Source organism: Haemaphysalis longicornis, unplaced genomic scaffold (genome assembly GCF_048455015.1).
Source record: "Haemaphysalis longicornis isolate Haplotype H1 unplaced genomic scaffold, Haemaphysalis longicornis Haplotype H1 scaffold_1, whole genome shotgun sequence".
Taxonomy (NCBI): Eukaryota; Metazoa; Arthropoda; class Arachnida; order Ixodida; family Ixodidae; genus Haemaphysalis; species Haemaphysalis longicornis.
The window spans coordinates 130,149,804-130,162,553 of record NW_027526203.1 but is presented as its reverse complement, the minus strand read 5'-3'; the positions used below and the strand labels follow the sequence as shown (position 1 = coordinate 130,162,553).

General features: G+C 55.7%; 1 non-coding gene across 1 annotated transcript; it reads right to left on the bottom strand.

The window, feature by feature from the left end:
* On the bottom strand, positions 1–73 carry Trnak-cuu (transfer RNA lysine (anticodon CUU)). Its single transcript has one exon. It is a non-coding gene; the product is annotated as a tRNA-Lys (tRNA).
* Positions 74–12,750: the final 12,677 nt, after the last annotated feature.

Genomic DNA, 12,750 nt, shown 5'->3' with positions numbered 1-12,750 from the left:
CGCCCAACGTGGGGCCCGAACCCACGACCCTGAGATTAAGAGTCTCATGCTCTACCGACTGAGCTAGCCCGGCCAGCCGCTACCCTAGGGGAACGAGAGCCCAGCGGCTGTTTACGCCGAAACAGCACCCTGCCGCCCGTACAGCGAGCGAGCTGCTTGGCGGGGCGGCTCCTGCGGTCAGCTTAGGGTGCCTTGATGCTCGCGCGCTCCGCTAGGTCAGCTGATCGCGCCCCACCCCCTGTTGGCGGAGGCGCCCGCCAGAGGTGTGCCGAGCGGCAGCCATCATGGGCGCTTGGCTAGCTAGCCACCTGGGAGGCGGCACCACGAACGCGGCCTCCAGCCCGGGTCCAGTCGTCACTGCTGACCAGTGCAGAGCCCGTAAGCAGCAGAAGCCGCCGGCGGTGCGGCAAGCAAACGCACCATCGGCGCGGGGCGAACCGCCTGGGAGCAGCCTGCTGCCCGGGCCCTGTCTTCAAACGACCCAGCCTACTTCACCGGCGCGGCCTGCGGACCATGGGCCGGCCGACAGTGCACGCGGCCGGCTTTGTGTGCAGACTGACGAAAGCGGGTCAACCGGCGGATTGTGGCGAACTACGTGTGCTATGTGGCAGCGACGTGGGGGGGCAACGTGGACTGTGTGGGAGGAGGGGTTCCTCGGGGAACTTGCCAGCACTGGGTAGGCCCCGACGCTAGCTCCCGGCGTGTCAACCACGCGGGCTCCCATGCCTACGGCAGCCCAGTGAGGTTCGCCGATACGAGAACACATAAACAGTATTGCCGAAGCACAGCCGTTTATTTGGGGAATCCCAAAGCATGCGAGCACCTAGGCTCGACGGCGTTCACGAATCACGCCGTCCGGGTCATGATCGCGAACGGGAGGCAGGCACTCACGGCGCGCGACAAAGTTCCCACCTGAGATACATGTATCCACCAGCTCCGCGATGTTCCGCCGAACCAGCCCCAACCAAGGTCCCTGTATTTTTACAGGGACCTTGGCCCCGACCTGTAAACATACAGGGACCTTAGCCCCGACCGGGTCTCCGACGAGACTCTCCCGTCTCCCGCGCGCACACGTTCGCGCCGCCTTCGCCCGCGCGCATATACGCCCGCACAGATCGGTGGTGCCATCTCTCGGGGGACGCTGACGAACCAGCGGAGCGCAGGACCGGTTTCAGGGCACAAGTCTCCCCCGAAGCGCGCGCTGGCTCAGGATCGTGGGTCGCGGTTCTCCACGATTCCCACAACTGTTGTGCATGTGCGGTGTTGGACTGTTTGGACCCCGAGGAGTGGACGAGGCAGCGCAACAAGCGGTGAGACCATCGCCGGCCGGAACCCTCGAGTCCGAGGGGCTTCGGTCTAAGGGGGGAGGGATGTGGGAAACCCAGAGTCCTGGCGCGTTCCCCATTCCTCGCTGCCCGCCGCCGAGGCGAGGGGGAAGGCTCCCTCTCTCCCTTCGGTGCATGCGTCACTCTCGCCGCGCGGCAGGCGTGTCGTGGCGGTGGGAGGGCGGTCCCTCCTCACGTGACCGGTTCGGGGGGCCCCCCCTGGGTGCGCGGAACGAAGGAGGGGTATCTTGGGTTCGAGCAAGCAACGAAGACAGACGTGAGTACCGGCGATCCGGCTTTCCCCTTCCTTTGTCTGCCCGATTGCGCCTGCCTCCTGATCTTCGCCGGACGGCTGGGTCAGGACGAGTGAGGAGTCAACCACGTCATTGGTGGAGCGCCAATAAACGCGAGTTTGGCCGTTTCGTTGTGTCTCGTGTGTTCCTTGCTGTTCTCTGCCGCTACGCCAGTCGACGGTCCGTGGCGGAGTTCAGCCGAGCTAGCCTAGCGGCCGAGTCTCGCGGGTCGAGCTTGGTCGCCGTAAGAACCCTGGTACCCACATTTTTGGCGCCCAACGTGGGTCTCGTCTTCAGACGAATTCGAGGTTGCTAGCTCCCCGAGAAATGCGTTGCTGCAATCGCAGCCCGCTACGCTTTGTCCGGAAGACTTCGGACGAAATGCCTCGCGCCAGTCGGTTGCAGGCAGACAGTTATGGTGCCCGATACAGCCGTGACGGCAAATGAGTAAACCTTCCTACACGCACCAGGCGGTACGTCAGAAGGATACCTCCGAGCACTGCAGTCGCGACCCGCTTGCGAGACGGGAGGTACGTAGGCCTTGTTGCAACATGGCGGCGGGTCGCCTTCCTCGTAGCGCCGTCCCCGCGCAGTCGCGCCGGCGGCGCCGGCTTACGGTGCGTGCGTCTCGATGCCGTGAAGTCTCCGCTCGAGATTGCGTTTAGGCAGTAAGAGCTTCGCGCGGCTCGACAACGGGCTCGTTGGTCGCGAGAGATCGCCAGACTTAGTAAGAGACGGACTCTCAGGCGACCTATACCGGTGATGTGCACCCGTAAGCCACTGGTATTACGGTTGGCGCGGCTCTACGGCAGCTTTTATAGCTGCGAGTTGCAGGAGCCCCGCCTGTTTGATGCTGACGCAGCGTTGCCGACCAACGCACCAGGCCGGAATAACTCGGACGGGTGTTTCGATGCCGACCCCCGTAATAGTCAGGCGAGCTGCCTCCAGGCGGGGGTGGCTGCTGGAGCACAGTTGCCGGACTCGTGATTCCGCGAGCAAGCGAAAGTGCAAGGGGGAGTACCCTCGGGCATCTTTGTTACCTTATTTGGCGAAGTCGTCGATAAGGTTTCCGGCCAGTCACAGGAGAGAGAGAGAGAGAGAGATGAAACGTTTATTTGAACTGAAAGGTCTTGATTGAACTAGGGTAGGTTCCCTCCTTCCAGGGCCCCTGTTTCCTCTGCCCCAGTCTTGGCCCTAAAGATCAGATCAGGCAGCTCTGGCCAGCTCTGACCCCAGGGTCAGAGCTGGCCAGAGCTGCCTCCCATAGCTCATATAACTTGGTGTTGGTGTTGGGACCAGGGTTCCGGCCGCAAGGCTAGCTCGGCTGAACTCCGCCACGGACCGCTGACCGGCGTAGCGGCAGAGAGCAGCAAGGAACACACGAACACAACGAACGGCCAAACTCTCGTTTATTGGCGTGCCACCAAATCACGTAGCCGATTCTCGCTCGTCCCGACCCAGCCGTCCGGCGAGGATCAGTAGAGCGGGATTCACACGACGGAGAAACCCTCTCACGGAGGCGGACGGATATGTGACGTCAACAGCACGTGACCGGATTATCCGGCCTGGCGGCGCATCCACACCTGCGGAGCTAAGCGGAGCGACTAGCAGACGACAGGGCCGAGGAACAGGTTCCATTCCCCGCTGAGGGCCACCGCCAGTCGAGCGAAAACATGCGGAGGCAATTTCTTTCGCGGAGCCACCGCGGGCTATCCCCACCGAGGGGCGGAGCCTAAAACCGGTCACGTGAGAAGGTCCCGCGGGCGAAAAAGAGAGGGTTTCTCCGTCGTGTGAATCCCGCTTAGGCAGGCGCAAGGGGGTAGACAAAGGAAGGTGGGGAAGCCGGATCTCCGGTACTCACGTCTCTCCTCGTTGACCGCTGGAACCCAAGAGGCCCTTCCTCCGTCCCGCGCACCGAGACCGGCCCCCCGGGGCCCCGAAGAGCCGGTCACGTGACGAGCGACGGCCACGCCACCACCGCCGCGACGGGAGCGCCGCTCCGCCGAGGAGAGAGAAGGAGCCTTCCCCCCTCGCCTCGGCGGCGGGCGGCGAGGAATGGGGAACGCGCCAGGACTCTGGGTTCCCACATCCCTCCCCCCTTTGACCGAAGCCCCTCGGACTCGAGGGTTCTGGCCGGCAGTGGTCTCACCGCTTGTTGCGCTGCATCGTCCACTCCTCGGGGTTCAAACAGTCCAAAGCCGCACCTGCGCAACTGCGCTTCAGTCCACATTGCACCGCACGTCGCCGCCACATAGTTCGCCACAATCCGCCGGTTGACCCGCTTTCGTCCGTCTGCACTCAAAGCCGGCCGCGTGCGCTGTCCGTCGGCTCATGGTCCCCAGGCCCCGCCGGCGAAGTAGGCTGGGCCGTTTGAAGACAGGGCCCGGGCAGCAGGCTGCTCCCAGGCGGTCACCGGCCGCAGCGGTTCGCCCCGCGCCAACGGTGCGTTTGCTTGCCGCACCGCCGGCTGCCTCCACTGCTTGCGGGTCAGAGGTGACGATCCCAGCCGACTGGACCCGGGCAGGAGGCCGCGTTGTGGTGCTGCCTCCCAGGTGGCTGGCTAGCCAAGCGCCGGGGATGGCTGCCGCTCGGCACACCTCCGGCGGGCGCCTCCGCCAACAGGGGGCGGGGCGCGATCAGCTGACCGCAGGAGCCGGCCCGCCGCGCAGCTCGCTCGCTGTACGGGCGGCAGGGTGCTGTTTCGGCGTAAACAGCCGCTCGGTTCTCGTTCCCCCAGGGTAGCGGCTGGCTGGCTCGCAGCAGGCCTGGCGTGCTGGCGTCGTGGACCCTGGGCGTGCGGGCTTGAACCCTCAGGAGATGGTGGCCCACCCGGTCAGCGGACTCGCCGATTGCGGGTGTTGTAGCGGTGCGTCGGGAGTCTTCCCTCCGCGCCTCCCTCGAGCTGGCGGTCTCGCGCGCCCGAGGTTGGAGCGTCGGCAGTATCTTCCCTCCGAAAGTACTGCTTCAGCTCGCCCACGTGAATGGGGCCGCTGATTCGACCCGAAATCGGGTCTCTCAGCTTGTAATTTAGCCGCGAGAACTTCTCGGCGACCACGAACGGTCCGACTCATCGGGGTGCGAGACCGGCCGCGAACCCCGCGCTAGCGTCGCTTAGCGCGTGGTTCCGTTTCAAGACAGTGTCGCCCACCTGGTACGCCACGTCTCGATGAGCTCGGTCATAGGCCGCCTTCTGGTCGGCCCTGGCCTTACCGCGACTGCGGTTTGCCTCCTTGATGGCGTCCGCCAACCGCTCGCGCAAGCGCCGTGCGTAAGCCGCGTCTGCTGCTTTCGCGGGGACTCCGTTCGGCCGTCGGGCCAGAACCGTATCCGTCGGCGTGTTCAGCTCTCTGCCGAACATCAGGAACGCTGGCGTGAAACCCGTACAGCGATTCACGCTTGTGCGCAGAGCGAAGGAGATTGAGCTCAAGTGCTCGTCCCAGTCTTTTTGCCGTCTGGCATATGCTCCGAGCAGTGGCTTCACGTCACGATTGCGGCGCTCCGTCACGTTCGACTGGGGATGATAGCACGATGTTGTTTGCTGCCTGACACCCATGGCCGCACACGCTTCACGAAACAGTCTTGATGTGAAATACGTGGCGTTGTCGGTAATCAGCCGCTCCGGGAATCCGTAGCGACAGAACATTTCGGACAGCTTTTGCAGGATCTCCTGTGCTGTCGCTTTGCGCACTGAGGGCCATATAGTACGACAACCCCAGGATGCATGGAATAGGGTGGATATTTCACTGCACTTATTACATGCGTTTGTGAATTTCTCGGGGGACATCTTCGATAGCCTGAGGATGTTGGGATAGGTGTTCGTCTGTATTTGTCTAAGAGGCTGATGCTCTGTAGCTGTTAAGCTTTTATCTGGTGGAGGAAAGAGAGCTCTGGCTTTTCTTTGAATGTTGAGTCGCTCACCGAAGGTATTTGGGAGAGGGGTAGTAAGCTAAGACTACTGGCTGAGCGGTTAGTAAGTTCTCGCACAGCTTGGTCTGCTCTCTCATTACCCTCAAGCTCCTCATGTCCCGGTGTCCAAATGATATTTTGGAACTTTGTGATATTTACAGGTAAAATTTTTGTGAGCCTTTTGTGGATTCGGCCATTTATAATGTTTTGTACGGCTTTCTTAGAGTCCGTAATTATTTGGAGGCTTTTTCCTTGGAATTCTCCATACCTTACGGCCAATAGAAGGGCGCCAGTTTCGGCCTCCTCTGTGCTGGTGTTCGTTAATGTGAGACAGTCCCTGATTACTCCTTCTTGGTCGACGATGACTAGGGAAGCATTGGTCTTGTCGTAAAAGCCAGCGTCTGTATATACAACGTTTGGGTTTTTTTTCCAACTTTCTGCGTAGGAAATTGACCCTGGCTTTCCTTCTGTCTTCATGTAAGTGGGGGTCCATGTTTCTTGGAATGGGGAGCGCTTTCAATTTCTCTCTGGCGGCGTTGCTTAGGTCTTCTTTGTCGATAATTGATTGTACATCTAACCTGGAGCCTACTCTTTGCAGAATGGCCCTGCCAGTTCTTGTCTTTTGCAGCCTTTCCTTTTGTGAAACAAGGGTAGCTTCACAAATTTCTTCAAAAGTGTTAGACACGCCGAGATTCATGAGTTTTTCATTTGCCGTGTAGTTGGGAAGACCGAGAGCCGCTTTGTATGCAGTACGCAATATAACGTTGGCCTGTTCCTTTTCCTGCCTGTTTAGAGAGTGAAAAGGCAGACTGTAAGCAACCCTGCTTACTACTAAGGCCTGCATGATACGCAAGGTTTCTTCATCTTTCAGCCCCGCTCTCTTTTTGGTTATCCTCCTAACTATCTTGGCAATTTGCAGCGTTGATTTTTTAATTTTTGCAATTGTAAAGTTTGCTCTGCCATTGCTTTGAACAATCATCCCAAGGATTCTTAATTTATCTGTCTCTGCTACTTCGTGGTCCCCAACCTTGATTTTTATCTCCCCTGGGCTCCTATATCTGGCGTCGTGGACTCTGATAACTTCGGATTTTTCTGGTGCGCACTCTAGGCCGTTATCCCTTGCCAACTTTTCCACCCAGTTCGTGGCTTCTTGGAGTGCCTGTTGCTTTTGAGCCAGGGAGCCTTTAGTGGCCCAGATGGTTATGTCGTCGGCGTACAATATGGAACCTATGTCGGGGATGTCTTGGAGTTTCTTTGCTATGTTAATCATTGTAATATTAAAAAGCAAGGGGGAGATAATAGATCCTTGTGGTGTTCCTTTGTTTGGCATTTTGAAGGCGTCAGAGCGAACGTCTCCAATCCCAATGGATGCTGTGCGGTCTGATAAGAAGGCTTTGACGTAGTTGTATGTCCTCACTCCGCAATGTAATTCTTTAAGTGCTTGTAGAATGGCCCTGTGGGACACATGATCAAAGGCTCCCTTTAAATCTAAAGCCAAGATAAGGTGTTCGCCTCCTCTTGGGAGGTTCTGTAGCACTTCTTCTTTGAGGATTAGAAATGCATCCTGCGTGGAGATGCCCTTTCTGAAGCCCAACATGGTGTGTGGTACAAGGTTGTTGTACTCGATGAAGTTTGACAGTCTGTTCATAACGACTCTTTCGAATATTTTTCCCACACATGATGTCAAAGATATAGGTCTCAGTGCGTCGATTCCTGGCTTTTTTCCTCGTTTCGGTATTGTTATGACATCTGAGTGCTTCCAATCGGGAGGGACTTCGCCCTTGATCCACAGATTATTGTTAATATATTCTGTTAGTTCTTCTACTTGTCTGTCACCGAGGTTCCTGATCATCGCATTTGTTATACCATTGGATCCTGGGGCGCTGTTCTTTTTGGCAGCCATAATGGCACTGTAAACCTCCTCCTTGGTGATGTCTTGGTCCAGAAGTTGGTTTGGTTTTCCCCTGTACACTTCACTGTAGGGCTCTGGGACCTGTTTGCCTTTGAGTTTTTTATTTAAGGCTTCAATGAGGTCCTCGTTGCTACCTTCAAATGTATGGGCTATCCTTTTGAGCATGTGGTTGCTTTCCATCCTTGTTGCAAGGGGGTCTAGCATGCTTCTAAGGATCGCCCATGTTTTTGAGGTGCTCAACGTTCCTTGCAGTGATTCACAAAAATGGTTCCAATTTTGTCTTGCTAAGACATCGGCATATTCTCTCGCTTTATTAGTGATTTCTGCAATCCTTCTTTTTAGCTTTCGGTTTCTCTTTTGCCTCTTCCACCTTCTCGTCAGGCTATTTCTTGCTTCCCATAGGTGCGCCAGATGGGAGTCGATATTTGGAGTCTGCGTTGAAGTTTGTAAAAATGCTGTGGGACGTTTGTACTTTTCTTTCACGTTGGCACACCATTCCCTGATGGAAGTTACTTCCTCCGGATTGCTGTCACCACTCAAGTATTCCCTGAACTTTTTCCAATCGGTAATCCTAACTGTCCCGAGACGCCTCCGAAATTGGACAGTCCGGATTGAGATACTAATTATCGAGTGATCACTGCCCAAATTCTCTCCTAAATTTGTCCACACGACGTCTTCTTCCTCCTTTACGAAGGTGAAATCGGGGCATGTATCCCTTGCATTTTCTCCGCCAGTTCTGGTTGGTTGATTAGGGTCACTGACGAGAGTTAGGTTGCAGATCTCCGCTGCGGTAATAATATTGTTTCCCTTTCTCGAGTTACGTTTATAGACCCATTCTCTATGGGGAGCATTGAAGTCACCTAGTACGATGACCTGATTGCCCTTTGATTTCTTGATAGCTTCCTGGAATAGATCCTCGAATCTTTCATCACTTTTTCGCGGGGGGCTGTAAATGTTCAGCACAAAAGTGCTTTTCTTCACTCTTTTCGTTGGGACTATCTCTATGAGAATGGCGTGAGAAGTGGCTGTCTCGAGCGCGTGTTGTATGGTTGTTTTGTCCTTTCTGACGAGAGTAGCTATGCGGGTTTCTTCTTGTCCTTTAATTGTATTGTAGCCCAGCAGCCTGGCGTTGTTGCCTGCTTCCTGAAGACATATGACATCAGGTTGGATTGGTGCTGTTTCTATGTATTTTTCTAAACTGTGTTGTTTACGTAGTAGACTTCTGCAATTCCACTGCCAGATTTCAAGGTGATTCTTAGTAGTGGACATCCCTTTATTCTTCATCGCTAAAGCTGAAATCAGAGTCACTTTCATCCTTTTCTAGGATCTGCTGTTTTTCTTTCCTTGGATGTCCCGGCATTTGTAGTTTTCTCTTACCGTCAGTGTTTCTTATTTTATTTGCATCTACTTGTCTCTGTAGTATGTCGAAACGGTTGTTCATTACCTCGAGCATTTGAGCTAGGAAGAGCCCAATACCACTGGGGTCATTTAAGAGACCTTCCGGGACGGAGGGCTGAGGTATGGGTGGGGGCTGAGTTTGAGGGAAGGGCATGCGGTTTTTGGATTGTGACTGATGGTTCTCGCGTACTATTTGCCTGGGGAGTTGCCGTAGTGGTTTTTTGAAGTCTGCAATCTCTGCGTTCTGTTTGTCAATTTGTGCTTTGAGCTCCTCAATTATTCGATCTTGCTCTGATTTGTGTGTGTCAACTTTCGTATTGGTGTTAGCCAGGGAGGCAGCGACCGTAGACCAGCTCACCTTGGGGGGTTTCTTGGTTTCTGCGCCTCTGGAGTCTTTAGGCTTAACCGTCTTTGTATCCTCTTTCTTCTTTGAGGTGCTGGGGGACTTGTGTTGGGACGTCACCCTGGACTGGGATCTGTCTCTTCCCTCTTTCTGCTCGTCCAAGTCCGGCCACTCGGTGCTGAACCACCTGCGACGTTGTTGTTTGCGGTCCTTGGTGTCGTCTCTTCTTGACTTCCTTTGATTTTGGTTACCCTGCGGTATCCTTGCTTTCCTGAGCTTCAGTGGACATTCTTTCGAGCCAGTAGGATGTTGTTCGTTGCACAGCACGCACCTGGGCTGACACGGGTGACAGTCTTCTGGGTTTTCAACAGCACAGTTCGGGCACTTCTTGACTGCTGGGGTGGGGCACACATCAGATCGGTGTCCGGGTGTCATGCATATGTAACACACTTGCCTGGTGGGTCTGTACAAATAGCAGGGCATTTCTCCGCCGTAGAAGTACACCACTTTTGGCACGGTGTTGCCTTCGAAGGTAATCAAAGCAGTCTTCGATTTTCCTAGCATGCGGGCTTGTATAATTTTGGTGTTGTGGGTACGGATACGTAATCCGTCCATGGGTTCTGATGGGGTCGTGTCTTGCGGAAAACCATGCACAACTCCTTTCACCTCTTCTTCCGAAAAGGCTACGTAAGTCACTACCTCGTGTGAGGTGCCTCTTATGTTGATGCGGGAGATTTTTCGCAGCGCGTTCACCGCTTCCGTGTCTGGCGTGCTCATTATTAGAATATTTGAGCCAAGAGCGCACGACAAACTTGTGCAGATATTTTTCCCCTTGCTCGCACGCTTCAGCAATGGCTTTCGTTATTTCGATGGTGCTGTAGTCTTTGAGCGAGAGGCCCTTACGCGGCTTCATGACTATTTTGACGTCATCCCTCGGCAGCGGTGGGAGTCGCCGGCGTTGAAGACGTTGCATTTCATTTTCAGGTTTTGAAAAAGGCTTACTTGACAGCGAGGCCTTTCCGCTCTCTTTCACTGTCAACTCTGCTTTCTTTTCCTTGTTCAACCTCTGTTTTTCTCTTCTGCTGAGGGCTTGTATCCATCCCACATCGTCTTTGGCGTCCATGGTGCCGGTGTCCAAGGTCGGCTGGCCAGCAGGGTCGCCATGCTGGTTCGACGCAGAAGGCACTTCGCTGTCACATTCTTCCATTTCGCTGTCTTGACATCGCTCACCTGAGGTGCGCGTACTGCCTTGGGATTCTTGCCGGGATGTTCCGGAGCTCTTCGGGGATTTCTTCATGGCTTCCAAAGTCCTGGGCTGTGCGGCGAGCAGCCGCGGCCGCCGCTTCCTCGGTCAGCGTTAGGCTTATCGCGGTCGCCGGGCACCGGTCCGCTTCTGATGGGCGTAAAATGAAAAATAATTCACTCACAGTCCAAAGGGTGGTATCCGCGGGTTCCGCTTGATGTTAGCAGTCCGTCACACAAGAAACGTTTGTGTGCCTTGCGAATTTCCAGGGGGAGAAGAGATTTTGCACGGGACCCACACGGAGCCCATTCGAACGCTCTAACCCCCTAGCGGCCTCCCTCACAGGAGATTGCGGAGACCCGCTGCTCCCCACTTCAAGTTTGGGAATCGTTTGCACCAGTCGGTGAGAACGAGACCTGCAAACGGATACCACCGGGAGCCACGCCAGTCACCACTGCCATGCACGGACAGCGAGGATGGCCTGCTGAACCACCGGCGGGGCCGAGCGCGGCCCGCGGAGCTACTGCCAGGTGCTGCCCTGGCCCGTCGGGTGGCAACTAACCGTTTGGGAGGACCTGGCGGCCACGGAACCCAAGATGCGGTGGGATCTGGCGCCTACGCGAGCCTTCGGTCAGCCGCAGTGGGCACGGCCGTTCCTGCTACCGCATCGAGCTGGGAGTGGCGCGGGCCACGGCGTACGTCGGCTGAGGCTGCATGCTACCCCAGGGCCTGCCAACCTGCTGTGCTGCCCATCTGCTAGGGACTCGGAACCTGTGCAATGTGTTTGTGGGTTCGTGAGGCGAGCATCGCGCATTGCGGCGACGGCATCGTGTGGCGAACTTTGGAGTGGACTGGCGTAGGAGTAGCGTTCGGTGGCTGTTTTGCTGACTTGAGGCGTCGTGACGAGTGTGGTGTAACGTGGCGTCACTCGAGCTCAAGTGGCGTCCAGTTTTTAGGAGGGAGGAGTGTGGTAATCGTGGAGAACCGCGACCCGCGATTCCAAGCCGGCGCGCGCTTCGGGAGAGGCTTGTGCGCTGAAATCGGTCCGGGGAAACGTTAGGTCCGGCGCTCCGCTGGTTTGTCGGCGTCCCCCGAGAGATGGCACCGCCGATCTGTGCGGGCATAGGCGGGCGGCGCGAACGTGTGCGCGCGGGAGTCTGGAGAGTCTCGGCGGAGACCCGGTCGGGGCGAGATCGGCGGAACAGCGCGGCGGTGCGCATACATGTATCTCAGGTGGGAACTTTGTCGCGCGCCGTGAGTGCCTGCCTCCCGTTCGCGGTCACGACCCGGACGGCGTGATTCGTGAGCGACGTCGAGCCTTGCGACTCCCAAAGCGCTCGCATGCTTTGGGAGTCCCCAAATAAACCGCTGTGCTTAGGCACTACTGTCTATTGTGTTCTCGTATCGGCGAACCTCGCTGGGCGCCGTAGGCATGGGAGCCCGCGTCGTTGACACGCCTGGAGCTAGCGTGGTGGCAGACGCCGGAGTACTGGCTAGGTCGCCCCGAGGAACCCCTCACATATCTCACAATATATAAAGGAAAACCGAACCTTTTGTTATTCGACGGGAGAGGGCGGGCTCGTACAGTGCTTAGTATTGAAGGAAAAACAGTTGTTTAAGCTTTCAAATGAAATAAAATAACTTCGATCTTTGATTTGAAGCCAGAAGGCAAGCTCGACAATACTGAGTCCCAACCTATGGGAAATTTCAGCGTCTTTTTTTTCTAGAAGACGACGAATGATTCAAATCTTGTGATGGAAGTTCAGCACAGAAGTTCAGAAAGTGGTATAATCTGGCCCTACAAAAAATGTGCTACTATTTGTGATTTAGCGTGGCCTATATATGAGGCGTGCCGTAGGGGGGCGGGGGGGGGGCTACGGAATCATTTAAAACCCACAGGGATTCTTAAAGGGGTCCTGAAATACCTTCCGCCGATGCATGGATGTACAGAGGGCAACACCTTTGTCTATAACACAGGTATCTTACTTACGGCCTTATCTTGCCTCGGCTGAAAAACATTTGAAGGAAACTATTCTGTCATTCTGAAGTCTTGACCATATATTTTGACCTCAACGTTTTTTGTGGTACGTTTGAGTCCGCAATTTTGAGAGGTAACTAGTTAACGATGAACTCAGTGTTATAGACAAGGGTGTTGCGCACTGTACATGCACCCAAATAAAGCAATGTATTTGCAATCTCCTCCCGCAAGAATTTTGTTAAAGCGATGAATATTAGCTGAGAAATCGTAAATCAAAAACCGCGCATTATCGTCGCTCCGAGTTTCCTCCTCCTTTCGACTTACTCTCCGCTGTTGACGGCGCGCGAGCCTT